This window comes from Tinamus guttatus, unplaced genomic scaffold, assembly GCF_059628265.1.
Source record: "Tinamus guttatus ecotype Peru unplaced genomic scaffold, ASM5962826v1 Tinamus_guttatus_pri_ptg000269l, whole genome shotgun sequence".
Lineage (NCBI taxonomy): Eukaryota > Metazoa > Chordata > Aves > Tinamiformes > Tinamidae > Tinamus > Tinamus guttatus.
Genome location: NW_028288803.1, coordinates 710,300 through 722,791, shown reverse-complemented (window position 1 = coordinate 722,791; position 12,492 = coordinate 710,300). Strand labels below are relative to the sequence as shown.

At 40.0% G+C, this 12,492-nt stretch overlaps 1 protein-coding gene across 3 annotated transcripts in view; it reads left to right on the top strand.

Moving 5' to 3' along the window:
• Positions 1–3,724: 3,724 nt before the first annotated feature.
• Positions 3,725–12,492, top strand: part of RALYL (RALY RNA binding protein like) — a 348,258-nt gene continuing 339,490 nt past the window's right edge. For 2 of the 3 annotated variants that reach the window (XM_088527231.1, XM_088527232.1), the window contains exon 1: positions 4,109–4,974. The gene's annotated coding sequence lies outside the window, so the exon portion shown is untranslated. Of the gene's footprint in view, positions 3,934–4,108; positions 4,975–12,492 lie in introns of those variants that run through there. The other variant, XM_088527230.1, reaches the window with a different exon arrangement.

Below are 12,492 nucleotides of genomic sequence, written 5' to 3'. Positions count from 1 at the left end.
GAGGAGAGGAGAGGAGGAAGCATCACTTCTATACTGGCTTTGGTAGAAAGGGAAAGAAATTGCCTAAGCACTGAGCATATATAGCAGTAGAACTGTGGCAAGAGCATAGATGCTTAAATGCAATCAAGGAAAACAGCTTAGAAGCAATTTTAACATCACTTATTTCTGCTCTTGCAGGGGATTTCAAGCCTGCAGAAGTGCAGGAGAGGAATGTGAAAGATTGAGGCTGCACAGCATGACTAACAAGAATGGTGAACTGAGCATAAGCCACAAAGCACTGTGAAACATTTTGGGGGGGCTATTCGGAAGCATTTTTGCATTGATAGGCAAGTCAGCATATATGTGCTCATTCATGCACTCCCCACCCAACATTCTTGGTTACTTTAAAGTGCAACTTTTAATCATGCTGCAACAGAGCTCACCCACTGGCCTGCAGAAAGCATATTTGAAACTCAAAAAATGCTCGCCACGCACTTTCTTTGCATGCATTGGACTGGACCTGAGCATATACGCCCTGGCAATGACCTAAGCAGTGCTCCTTTTCCTTCTCTATCATCTGCCTTCTTCTTCTGCAGTGGTAGATTCATTTATTTTGTTGAACACTGTGCATAGCCAAAGTATAGCATCTGTGTTAAGTGCTGAGCTTTCCCTCATTTTGGTCCAGCATCTGCTGAACAACTGCTTTTGTATGCAGGGTACCCCCTCTAACAGGGGGAAACCAGAAATTACAGACACTGACAAATAAAGGCTTCCTACAATTCTTTAAAAACAGCATTCTCCCAGACTTGCACTTGCTTGCTCAAAATCTGTCCAAACACATACACTTGCTAAACTTCTTGCAGTACTTTCTCCCTAACGCTTTCTTCACCTTGATGGTTTATGAGCAGAAAAATAAGTATTCTTTAGTGAATCTTTCAGTAACCTAAGGATTGAGTCCTTGGAAAACAGTTAATTTTGACAATGTTTAAAATGTTAACTATACAAAGAAATGATTTTGTGGTAACATTTTTGCCTGGATCTCCCCCAGCACTGTTTCTAGATCTCTCCTAGAAGAGCTCATTGCACTGACGTTGGGACTTCAAGCCACCTCTAAACACTGCACCTCCAAGAAGTGTTTACCTCCAGGTATATCCACTTGCATCACAATGACTTTTTGACTCAGCTATACATATCAAATAAAAATACATATTTAAAAAGGAAAAAATGTATTTATGTATTTATCTTCTCATTCCTTGAGAAATAGCTTGCAAAGTAGGATGAATATGGTGTAAATAATAATAATAAAAAAAAATTGTCCGAAATATATATCTAGTCTTCTACATACATGTCAATATGATCCTGAATTACAAGTCAGAACTATTTTACAACCTCAGATTAATGAGGTTGTAAAACCTTTACCATCTTTACTTATATATATATATATATATATATATATATATTTTCTTGGTGGAGTATTTCAGGAAGATGTAAGTGTTTAAAGTTACTTACATTGGATGAATAGTGACAAAAATCAAAAGCCACAAGAAAATTGGACTATACTGAACTGCTTGATTCTGCACACAGATTTTGAAGTTAAATACTACTAAATAAAGCTTCAACCTTTAAACTTCTTCACATGGTAGAATGGACTGCACAGAAGAAAATACACCTCCCACATCTGCAATTTCCAGGCATGTGAATTTGTACTATCTGCGTGACAATATGATTGCGTTTATTGTCACATGTACATAAATCATTCTACAATTGAGCTTGCTAGTAACCACACCAAACAGCTTTGTTCTTGGACATTTCTGTATCTTTAAGGAATTCCTAATATTTTTTTTTCTGTTTTTACAGCTGAGAGCCATGGAGAGAATAACTAGGAATGGTATGAAATGCTACACCACCAAGCCTCCTGCCCTTTCCTTCCCCCCCAAAAGCAAGCAAAAAAGCAAACATACCTTTTAATATACTTTAATATACTTTGTATTTAAGAAAAGAAATCTTTCTTTTAATTCTCCGGAATTACTGCTACAGAGATACTGGTCAGGAAAGCAAGGATGGTTGTGAGGAGGGGAGATTGCCCTATATGAAGAGGTGAGGAAGCAGGCTGCTGCCCTCACCAGTCTTTTATATATCAGAATGTCCTTTCACTGCTCAGAGTAATTGATATAGAATAATACCTTGACTGTGTCTCCTGCCTCCTGCTTGCGATGAAAAGAGAGAGGCTATAAGTAAAATGTGAATGACGGGGGAGGACACGAGAGAGGATGGAGTTAGGAAGCATTGCCTAGCAAGCTCCCTCCATCAAAGTGCCTGGTTTGTGGAAGCTCTGCTATTACTCAATTAATTTATTTCATACAGATATCCCTCACTCCTCTTCCTCTTGCTGCTGGAGTGATAATTAAGTAAGTTTGGGTTGGGGGTGGGTGGAGGGGTTTGTTAGCTGTAAACCTTTCGGGGTCGGAGTGGAAGATGCAACCTCTGCCATTGGGGATGAGGCAGCATGGCTGGGCCTGGCCATCTGTGCAGGTCTGGATTCTCCTAACTGGAGCTGGAGCAGAGCTGCTCTCGCCCCAGCCGCTGATTCACTGTGCTGGTTAATAAGGTGATGAGTGAGGAGAGCTAAAATGGGAAAAACTGGCATCTGGAGGAAACTCTTTCTCAGCAACAGCAGCATACAGCCTGCTCCGGAATATTTCTCATCTGGTGAAGGGAAAACAGGAGAGAGCTGCTCTCCAGCCAGTGAGCAGAGCTACGGCAGCATCTCTCGTGTGTGTTTCGGAGTCCCAACTGGCTCCATCGCAAGGAGTGGAGGCGGCGGGCAGTTGCCCACAGTGCCGCTGCAGGTAGCGGGTTCAGCGTGCACGTGGCAGCCCGTGGGGAGCACAGCCCCAGTGGGCAGCCCCTGCTTCCCCACCACCCCCACCAGTAACTTTGTTGTGGGAAGCAGCAGCCCCAGGGCTGGCAGGGAGCAGGACAAGGGAATGAGGCAGGGCAGCGGGAGATGGGTCTGCAGGCACCCGCACTCCTGTCCACAGCGCGCGCGTGAAGCCCACTCTGGCCGGAGGTGCAGAAACACAGCCCTGACGCGGCTGCCGAGGCGCCCGGCAGCTGCAGCTCCCGCGCGAGGCAGGGACGCGCTCCGAGCCACGCGCACGGCAGGAGGGTGCTCCTGTGCACAGATGAGCACCCCGAGCTGCAGCGGGGCAGCCCCACGCACCCGCGCTGGGCCCAGCCGCAGGATGCGCCCCAGCCCCAAACGCAATCCGTGCCGCCGGCAGGCCGGTGCACGGCGCGCACACACACATATACACACATGTATATACATACACACACGCGCGGAGCCGGGGCCGCGGGCGCGCAGGCGGAGCCCCAGCGGAAGCGGCGCGGGCGGCAGCTCTACCCCCACGCGGGCACACGCACTCACACGCGCAGAGCGGCACCTCCATCCCTGCGCTGCGGCCACCGCGGGGCAACAGGCGGGCGGCAACTTCGCGCTGCGCCGGCGAGCAACTTGCGCCGCCCGCCGCCTCTCCCGCGCAACTGGCGGCGTGTGCGCGTGTGTGTGCGCGCCCGCGCCTGTGTGCGCGCGCCTGTGTGCGCGCCCGCGCGTGTGTGCGCGCGCTCGCGCGTGTGTGCGCGTCTGTGCACGCTCGCGGCACCTGCTGCGGGCGGCGGCGCGGGGCGGGCGCGGGGCCGGGCGGGGGGGGCGGGCTCGTCCCCCCCCCGTCCCCGCCTGCGCCCTCCCGGCCTGCGAGTCCGCCCGGCTGCGCATCACGTGGCGGTTGCCGGAGGCAGAGACTAGAGAGGAGAGGGAGGGAAAAAAAGAGGAAAAAAAAAAAAAAAAAGAGAGAAGAAAAAAAAAAAAAAAATCGCCTCATTCCTTCTTCCACCGCCATACTGTATTTTATAGTAACTCTCATTTTTATTCCTCCCTTTTACTCTCGCTCGGTGAGTACCTTTCCGCTGACATTCTTGTCCTCCTTTTTTGTCCTGTTTTTTTTTTTCTTCCTTTTTTTTGCTTCTTCTTCTTTTTTTTTCTTCCTCTTTGATTATTGTTTAAATGGATTTGATCTTTTGCTGATGACAAGTTTTTCTTTTTTTTTCTCTCTCTTTTTTCTTTTTTTTTTCCTTTTTTTCTTTTTTTTTTTCTTTTTTTTTTTTTTTTCTTAGCATGCGATGGTTACTAAACTGTGTGCAAAAGATGCTGCTGGGGCCGGGAGTCATTGGGAATAAAAAATGATAATATTAATAATAAAGACTTGCCAGACCAGCAACAACTGATATACATTTAGTAGCTATGTGTCTATATATGCAACTGGTTTTGTTGTGGCACAGAAAAGCAGTGTGAAATATGATGCTTATTTTTGAAGATAAGAAAAAAGGCATGTTCCTAACTCTTTTTGCAGAGGATTTTCTCTGGTGTTCTTTTATTTTTATTTTCGGGTGTTTTTTGGGATTTTTTTTTTCGTATAGAGATGGGAATTACAAATGCATTTTACAGCAGTGTTTACAAAGAGTTTGTAATCTTGCAGTACTGGTGCAAGCCACAGAGCAAGATGTTAATTTTATTCTTTTTGTTATTGTTTCTTTTTTGACACTCAGTGCATTTAGCAGGGCTTTTTATTTTTCCTTTTTTTTTTTTTTTTCTTTTTCGGTTTTTGATGCCTGTTTCTAATGTAAAACTTTTCTTGCAGCGTGATACAGTTGTTATTTTTAAATACTTTTTTTTTCCTCCTTAAAGATGACAAAACAGAAACCTGAAGCAATGACCATACTTTTGCACGTTTTGCACCTTGACTTTTTTATTCTTTTGCCAGCTTATTTTATGATGGTAATTATTATCATGATGATGATGATAGATATGCATATATACAAATAAATACATTTTCAAATGATGGCAGTGGAAGGTTTTCCTGGAGAATGAAGTGCGGTTTGGTTTCCTTGTCAACGGAAGATGAAGTGAACAACTGAACATCTCCCCAGTGCAGGTACTTCATCTCCTTGTAGGCGTTTCCACGCTGTGTAAATTATATTGTGAGTTTTTTTTTTTTTTCAGGTAAAGAAATCTTTTTATTTTTTCCCACATGTAGCTAAAGGATTCTCTGCAATACACAGGAGGACTGAACTAAATACTCCTGCCTCTTGATTGCTTAGATGTGTGCAGAATGTTGCACTAATTGAGCCTTGGTCGGTTAAGCTGAAGAGAGGTGTTTTATGTGCTGTGCTGGAGAGAAGGGAAGGCAGCGAGTGAGTGAGTGAGTGTGTGTGTGTGTGTGTGTGTGTGTAAGGCGGGGGGCAGGAATACAGACACCCCCCTTTATCTGACTTCCCATACAGAAAAACAACCCCCAGCCCCAGACTGGATGAAACCTCGATATCCTAGTTAGGAGCAGAAATACTTGCAGGACCTTAGACAAAAACAAAACACCGGCTCTGTTTCGTGGTGGCTTGTGTGCCTGTGTGCGTCTGTTTAAAAATTATCCCTTAGAAAATAGCTGTGAGTGAAGCAGCGAAGGAGACTCCCGGATAGCTGGCTCCTTGCCACAGGAGGCACACTCCATAGCCTTAAGGGGAGCAAAACCCTCGCATCCAACTTCTACCCCTCATATTAAAAAGGCGTGAAGGAGGCAGCAGGTTGCCTCTTATAGATTTAATGAATTGGGATGGAGATTAATCAGAAGCAGAGATTTGCTTGAAGGTGTTTCGTTTTGTTTTGATGATTATTAATGCTGCTGCCTGACAGGGAATGGGGAATTGCTACTTTCCATGACGGTCACTGCGAGTTCAGAATTGGAGGAGAAACTGTTACTTTTCATTGTTAGTACTTAAATGCTTAACAGAGGCTGTCCCTGGTGTAGAGACAGGATATTGGTTCTCTAAAATATCAACTGGAAAGATTTATTTATTTATTTATTTTCAAATGACAGGTTGGTTTGTTTTCCGGAAGGAGATATGATGCAATGTTATGCTAAAGTTGATGTGCTGAATGTTTGGATCTGCAGTGTGCTCTGTAGTTTACTTTATTGTGACAGGATTGCTTAATGTATTTTGTATAAACAGACTTCAGGGATTTATAACTGATCATAAAGATATGCTGTGTATTCAGATGTGGAGAAGAAAGTATGTTCCAGGGAATACTTTTCCTTGCTTACTGTGATATAAGCAAAAATATGTGGCTAATTTCTAATTCATAGAACTAGAATTACACTTTACAAAGAAACACACTTTACAATCTTGTAATTTAATAGCTTCCTTTAACATAGGCACATTTAAAAATAATTTCATTCATTTGACTATGTAGAAACATAGCTGTGATGTAGTCATAGTGATTTTTTTTCCCAAAAAATGTAATAAAAATATTTAGCACATACATATTGCTCTTATGCATGGCTTCTGCTCTGTCATGATAAAATACTTTTGACAGTATATTAGTCAACCATCCATATGTATAAAAACACTGTATAGATATTTCTGTGGTATATTATGATGACTTCTTTGAAGTAGTTACAATCTGTTGAGTCAATAATCCATGTTTTAGGAATACTCAGCCTGTTTATTTTTTCATGATTTAATTTGAAAGACATTAAAATACAACAGAGACTGTAACTTTATTCTCCTCCCCTCTTTTCACTTCCCTCCCTCCTGCTTTCCTAAGTAAAACATTTCTGATATTGCTAAAGCATCGAAATAAAAGAACTAGGCCAGCAATTTCCAGAATTATGTTCCTTTTTTTTTCTCAATATTGCAGGTGTATTCTATGAGTAATTTTTAATTTTGTATAAATAATTGCTGACTGTAAGCATCTAATTCTGCTTACTTAATCTTGCCCTGAAATCAGAGACAGAAAGTTTTAAAAATGTGCTGTTTTCAGCATACAGATTTAATCTACAAAGCGCCTGAGTAGCACACCATAATATAATATACATACCCTCCTTTCATATACAGAAATTTGAAGTTGTGTGATTTTGTATATATCAGAGAGCCCGAGGACTTTAAAATAGGGATACAGGTGCTAACTTTGGAAGAGGGTACCTCTACCTCCTGCACCATGTGGGAGCAGGGGGATTTGGATTGGTGTATCGGTTTCAGCTAGGTGTTTCCATAGCTATGCTCTGACTAATGTTGAAAGAATGTTTGAAAAGGCGCAGCTAGTGTAAAAGACAATTACCCTTTTTGTGAGTTTCAGGTTGAATAATAAACAAGGAAGAATAAAATTATCTATTGTATTGCGATTATTTCTTTTTGTTTGTTTGCAGTGATATAATTAAATTTCTTATACTTTGTCTGAGAAGTACTTGTACTGCCATAATCTCTGAATGTCCAGACATAAATGACATCTTTTAGATTTTGTACATCTGTTTAGATTTTGAGGAGAACTAAGGAATCTAGGTTATCTTCATAAAAATCTGTATACCTAAAGCTTTGGGATACAGGTTATCTTTTCTTCCGGTGAACTGTTACTAGCAGCATTCCCTTGCAAACAAAAATGTGACAGGCAGACAGAAGCTACTACCTGTATAATGCTGAGAGCACTGCCTCAGAAATACCTTCTTTTAAGCACCTTATGTTCTGAATGTTCTGAATGTACAGTGGAAGGAAATAGCTTTTCTGTTTGGGGGTTGGGGAGGGGGAGAGGGTGTTCTGCTTAGGAGATGAGACTAGAGGGCCTTGGGAGCCTTCAGCTCCGTTCTGCTGTGATACAGAGCCAACCCACTTCAGGTTCAACAAGTTCCAGTTTAAAGTCGCCTTGGGCACCAGTGCCATTGCACTTCTTTGAAAGCTGCTAAGCCTCCCTTTTCAGATGGTTGGAAACCTTGTTCCTCTCTGATTTTTTTTTTTTTTTTTTCCCTCAGTCAGTTTATATACCCTTGTTTTTGTGGCATAAGCAGAAAGGTTCCTGCTCCTCTTCCCAGTGTATTTTCAGAGAGCAGGAACATCCCCCTTCAACTTTTGTCTGCCAGGGTAGGTGGAGCAGATGTTCTCATTCTGTGCTGGCCAATGTGATTTTGGAGCTAGCCCTAAACAAGGCAGTGCTATAGCAAAAATGAAATAGCCGCACTCGCATCGTGTGCTGCCCTGGCTGATCCGATCCACCTCCCAGCTGCAAGCCTGGCTCTCTTGTTCCCAGCACACAGATTAGCCCAGGTATTTCTACATGGAGTCGCACATGGACGTGCCTTTTCTGGATAAAAACAGGGTTCCCCTTGTACTGAGCAATCCCTCTGTCTGCCTGTGCAGTTTGAGTTTTTCTGTCTGGAGTGAATTGGCAAAGAACTGTTTAAATTTCCCCTACAACACTCAAATTTCTAGACTCCAGGAATCTTACTGCCCTAGTATTTTTCCTTCCTGCCTGTCAAGGGCACCTGGATGGGCTTGAGTCAATGTTGTGTCAGTACACATAAGCCAGGGGCTGTCTGCTGTCAGGCAAAAATGGGAAAGTTTGCTCCAATGCTCTTAAAAATATCTTTTCCTAATTACAGTTTCTTACAGTCTGCATTTTTTTTTTAGCTTCCTAGTCTACTAAAGCATTATTCTAAAAACAGCTTATTTCTGTTTTACAGTGTATTTTTTTTTCCTATTTTATTCATGCTTTGCATTGTAGGTTTCAAATGATAAAGAACTTAATGCTGTTTAAACTGCAGAATTGCGAGTACTGATAGGTCTACACTCAGATGAATGTCTTTTGACTTCCTTGGTGTTAGATGATGCAATGCTCTGTCAGAATCTGTAGCTGAATCCCCTGTGTTTTAAGTACTCACAGACTTTCTGAGCAAGAACACTAAAGATGACTATTTCCTGATGAAAAGTTATGTAATCTGTGACACTCTCAATATAGTCATCTAGACACATAGATTTTAAACCAGTTTGTAGCTTCCTTAGGCACCGATATTAACTGGCAGAAGAAACCAAATGCTATTTGTAAATGGTAGGAACATTACAATATACCATCTTCCCTTTTATTAAGGTACTAGTATTATTTTATGGTCATTGAATGATTCGTAGAGTTAAATGGGTTGAAGATTGTTGTTGCAGATATACGCACTTTACAATAATTTGTATCCTTTTTTTTTTTTCCCCTTCTCATCTCTACTCTATCCTATTGCAAAGTGACGCTCTAATTTCTTCAATATACCTAATTATTCAGAAGGACTTAGGTAGTGGTTTTGGATCCATTTTCTGGGAAACTTTACACAATGAACTGTGATTTCTTTTTTTTTTTTTTTTTTTTTGTCTCAATGAATCACCTGCCAACAATTTAAACAAGCAGTCAAATAAACCTGCAAACTATTAAGTAAAACTCAAGTTGCTTAGCATTAATACAATTATCTTGTTTTTTATCATGATAATATTCTGAAGTTGATAAATAGAATGAAAGACAGAACGAAAGTGATGTTATTTTACAGATATTTTTAGTACCAGAAAAAAAGCAACAAAAATATTACATTAATCCCTCAGTGCTTAGTTAAACAACATTTTTTTTTATTGTTGATTATAAAGTAAATCTATGCATGCTGATACTAGCTACTGTCATTGAAATAAAAGGAGCTACAGAGTTAAAGTCCCTCCCCAGTACTCCTCTGTCTTCCAAATGTTCCTGCATAATATCCTGGCCTTTGATAATTCCAGGATCACAGAATAATTATTCTGCTGTTGCATTTCAGTTTCATAAACAGAGATTTTTGCTGTGATATAGTTCTTCCATGGTTACTGTAGTATGCATAATAATTTCTACTCTGACTTGGCTGGTAATTTTGCCTCTGAGAGTTTTGAGGAAGCAGAGGTGGATGTTCTAAGAATGAATGATGACAGGTAGGAAGTATGAGCATGGTGATGCATAAATCACACTCATTTTATTTATTTATTTATTTATTATCCTCACTGCACACTGGTGATTCTCCCCAAATACAGAAAGCTGTGGTTAAACATGGTTTGCATAAGTGGCCATTCCCAATGGACTTCTCTTGATGCTGGTTGTTAGTGCCTGAACTGACATGCAGGCTCTAAGTCACTAACCACAGGAAGTCTTGCAAAGAGCTGGAGCTTCATGTGGCAAATGCTCTTGTGTGGACAGAACTGAGGTCCGCTAAGAGACCTGGTCACAGCCGCTTGGGCATAGGCTATTAAAAGCAGTGCAGGACATTATTATCTCTTAATTACTATTATTATTTAAAGGTCAAGAAATCATCAAGGATCCAATCAAACCTTTCTAATTATTGAATTACTTGGTGAAAGTTAAATCTCAGTCTTCTGCATGTTCCCCATGCCAATAAGATGTTTTATTTTTGGCCTGTTCAGCCGTGTTGTTTGCTTTTGTCAAGATCCTCATCCATAATCAGATTGTTGTTCTGTGTTTTGCAGGGTTAACAAAATGGGGGTAATTGGCCCACATCAAATTTTAATGGGCTTCTTTACCTGATTGAAGCAAAGCTAAATTTGGTCTGAAGGGTAGAGTGTCATGAGCATGCTGACAGTATTTTCTGCAAAACTGTGTGTTCATTTTTTGCTAGGAGCTGTGTGTAGAGGTTAAACAGCATCTATGCCAAATAAGACACAACTTCTTCAAATAGTGATTGTTTTAGGACACATTGCATTTGGATACATTGCATCTTTATACCTTGCATGTGGTGTTTTCAGGCTGACAAAGTTAATTTACAATTTTAGATTCAAATAATTATTTTTCTACATACAGTTCAATGCTGATTATGCTTGGCCTTATTTTTAAACAGTATTAATTTTGATTATGGTATAGTGGTGCTCTTTTATGCTTAGATATACTAAAATGTAATATCTATATTCCAGGCAGCCTCTTCCATATAAAAATATGGACAAATTAAATGGAAAAAAATATAATGTATGTAACAAAGATAGTTTTGTGCACCTTTGCATATGGGGCCTGCTTTCAAGTGTTTCTGAATTTTAACAACCTCTTGCTGTTTGCAGAGGCAGTTACAGAAACTCACTGTGAAGCCTTATGTATGTAGTAGTTGCAGCATTAGGCTTCAAAGCTTGATCTGTAATATGGGGTTCTTTTTTTATAATAGGAAAAGGAGGAAGTTCTGCCTAGTTGTAATATTTTCCTGGAAGATCCATCATCCAAAAAAATTTAAGCTAGAAGTAATGTAACATCAAAAAAATGATGTATGCCAATTGACATCTGGCATCTGTGAAATACTGTATGGTTACTATATAGTAATAATTAAAATTAAATTTTCCATTAGTTTGGGTAGCTGCAAAAAGGCTTCATTATAATGTATAGTAAGTACTCGAAACATCAGTTTTATGTACTCTTTTCCCATTTGGTATTTACGGTGATTTTATAGGATAAAATCCAACAGTTAAGGTGCTACAAAGTAGGTCAGTTTTCTAATTTGCACTGCACTGAATAAATTCACATCAATATTTCTAAAATTGTAGAAGGAGGATGGAGTTCTCCCTTCTTGCATATAAAGCTTGCAGTGAAATGAGAGTTCTGAAAATGGGACAAGTGCAATATTGCCTAGGAAGAGATTAGCATCTGGTTGTGCACGTGTGAGTCTTGGACAATATACGTTATACACAATGAAAACAGAAGCTAGATTTAAATTTTGATGTTATGTCACTTCTGCTTTAGGAGAATAATTCATCAGCATAGTACTATTATTTTTGTTGTATATTATCTCATAAGGGAAGCATACTGTGTTATCATTTATCAGGATGTGTCCTTCTGGTGGGTGATGTAAAAACTAAAAGGTATTGAATTAAATTCTAATCTTGTTAAAATCAGTGATCTGATAGTCAAAAATACTCCTGTCAAAACATTTTTCTGTAGATTTTTTTGATAAAGCGATTCACAGAAAAGGCTACATTCATCTCACTTAACCTTGTTGTTTAAAAAATAGGCTTCTGAGCTAAGCTAGTCATCATTTTAGCCATCTAAAAGTTAGTCACTGAAGTCTAACGTGGTTGCTCAAGGCTTTGTAGTCAATGGAGATATATAGACACCTCCACAGAATTATGGATTACATCCCAAGAGAAGCACCTATAGATAGCTTAGGTAAACAGCCTTCCTTTCAAAATGCATATCTCCACTGAAGAAAGAGATAGCCTAGATGTGACATTTAAACTAGATATCCAGGTTTTGCATAGATTTTCTTCTGTTGAAAAATTAATTTCTGAATTAAATTTTAATTATATGTTTTTTTTTTTTCCTGGCCATTAGAATCGTCAATGCTTTAGTTTTTTCTTTTTTAAAAAATTTTCTTTCTAAATTTTGTATTAAATTTTTACAGAAATGCAAATGTCTTCTTAAGGAATTTGAACTAGTTACAGATTCTAACAAAATCCTTGTAAATTTTTGTAGCGCCAAAAGCTCACATCTTTTCTGTACACCTTCACACATTTTTTTTGCTCCTAATTTATAACCTCATCCTAGTGTAACCTGAATCTCCAAAAAGTTCTGCTCAGACTTCTACCCTACGATTGCAGGACTTCACCTGTTGGGTATGGTCATGGGCCTTATTTCACAGA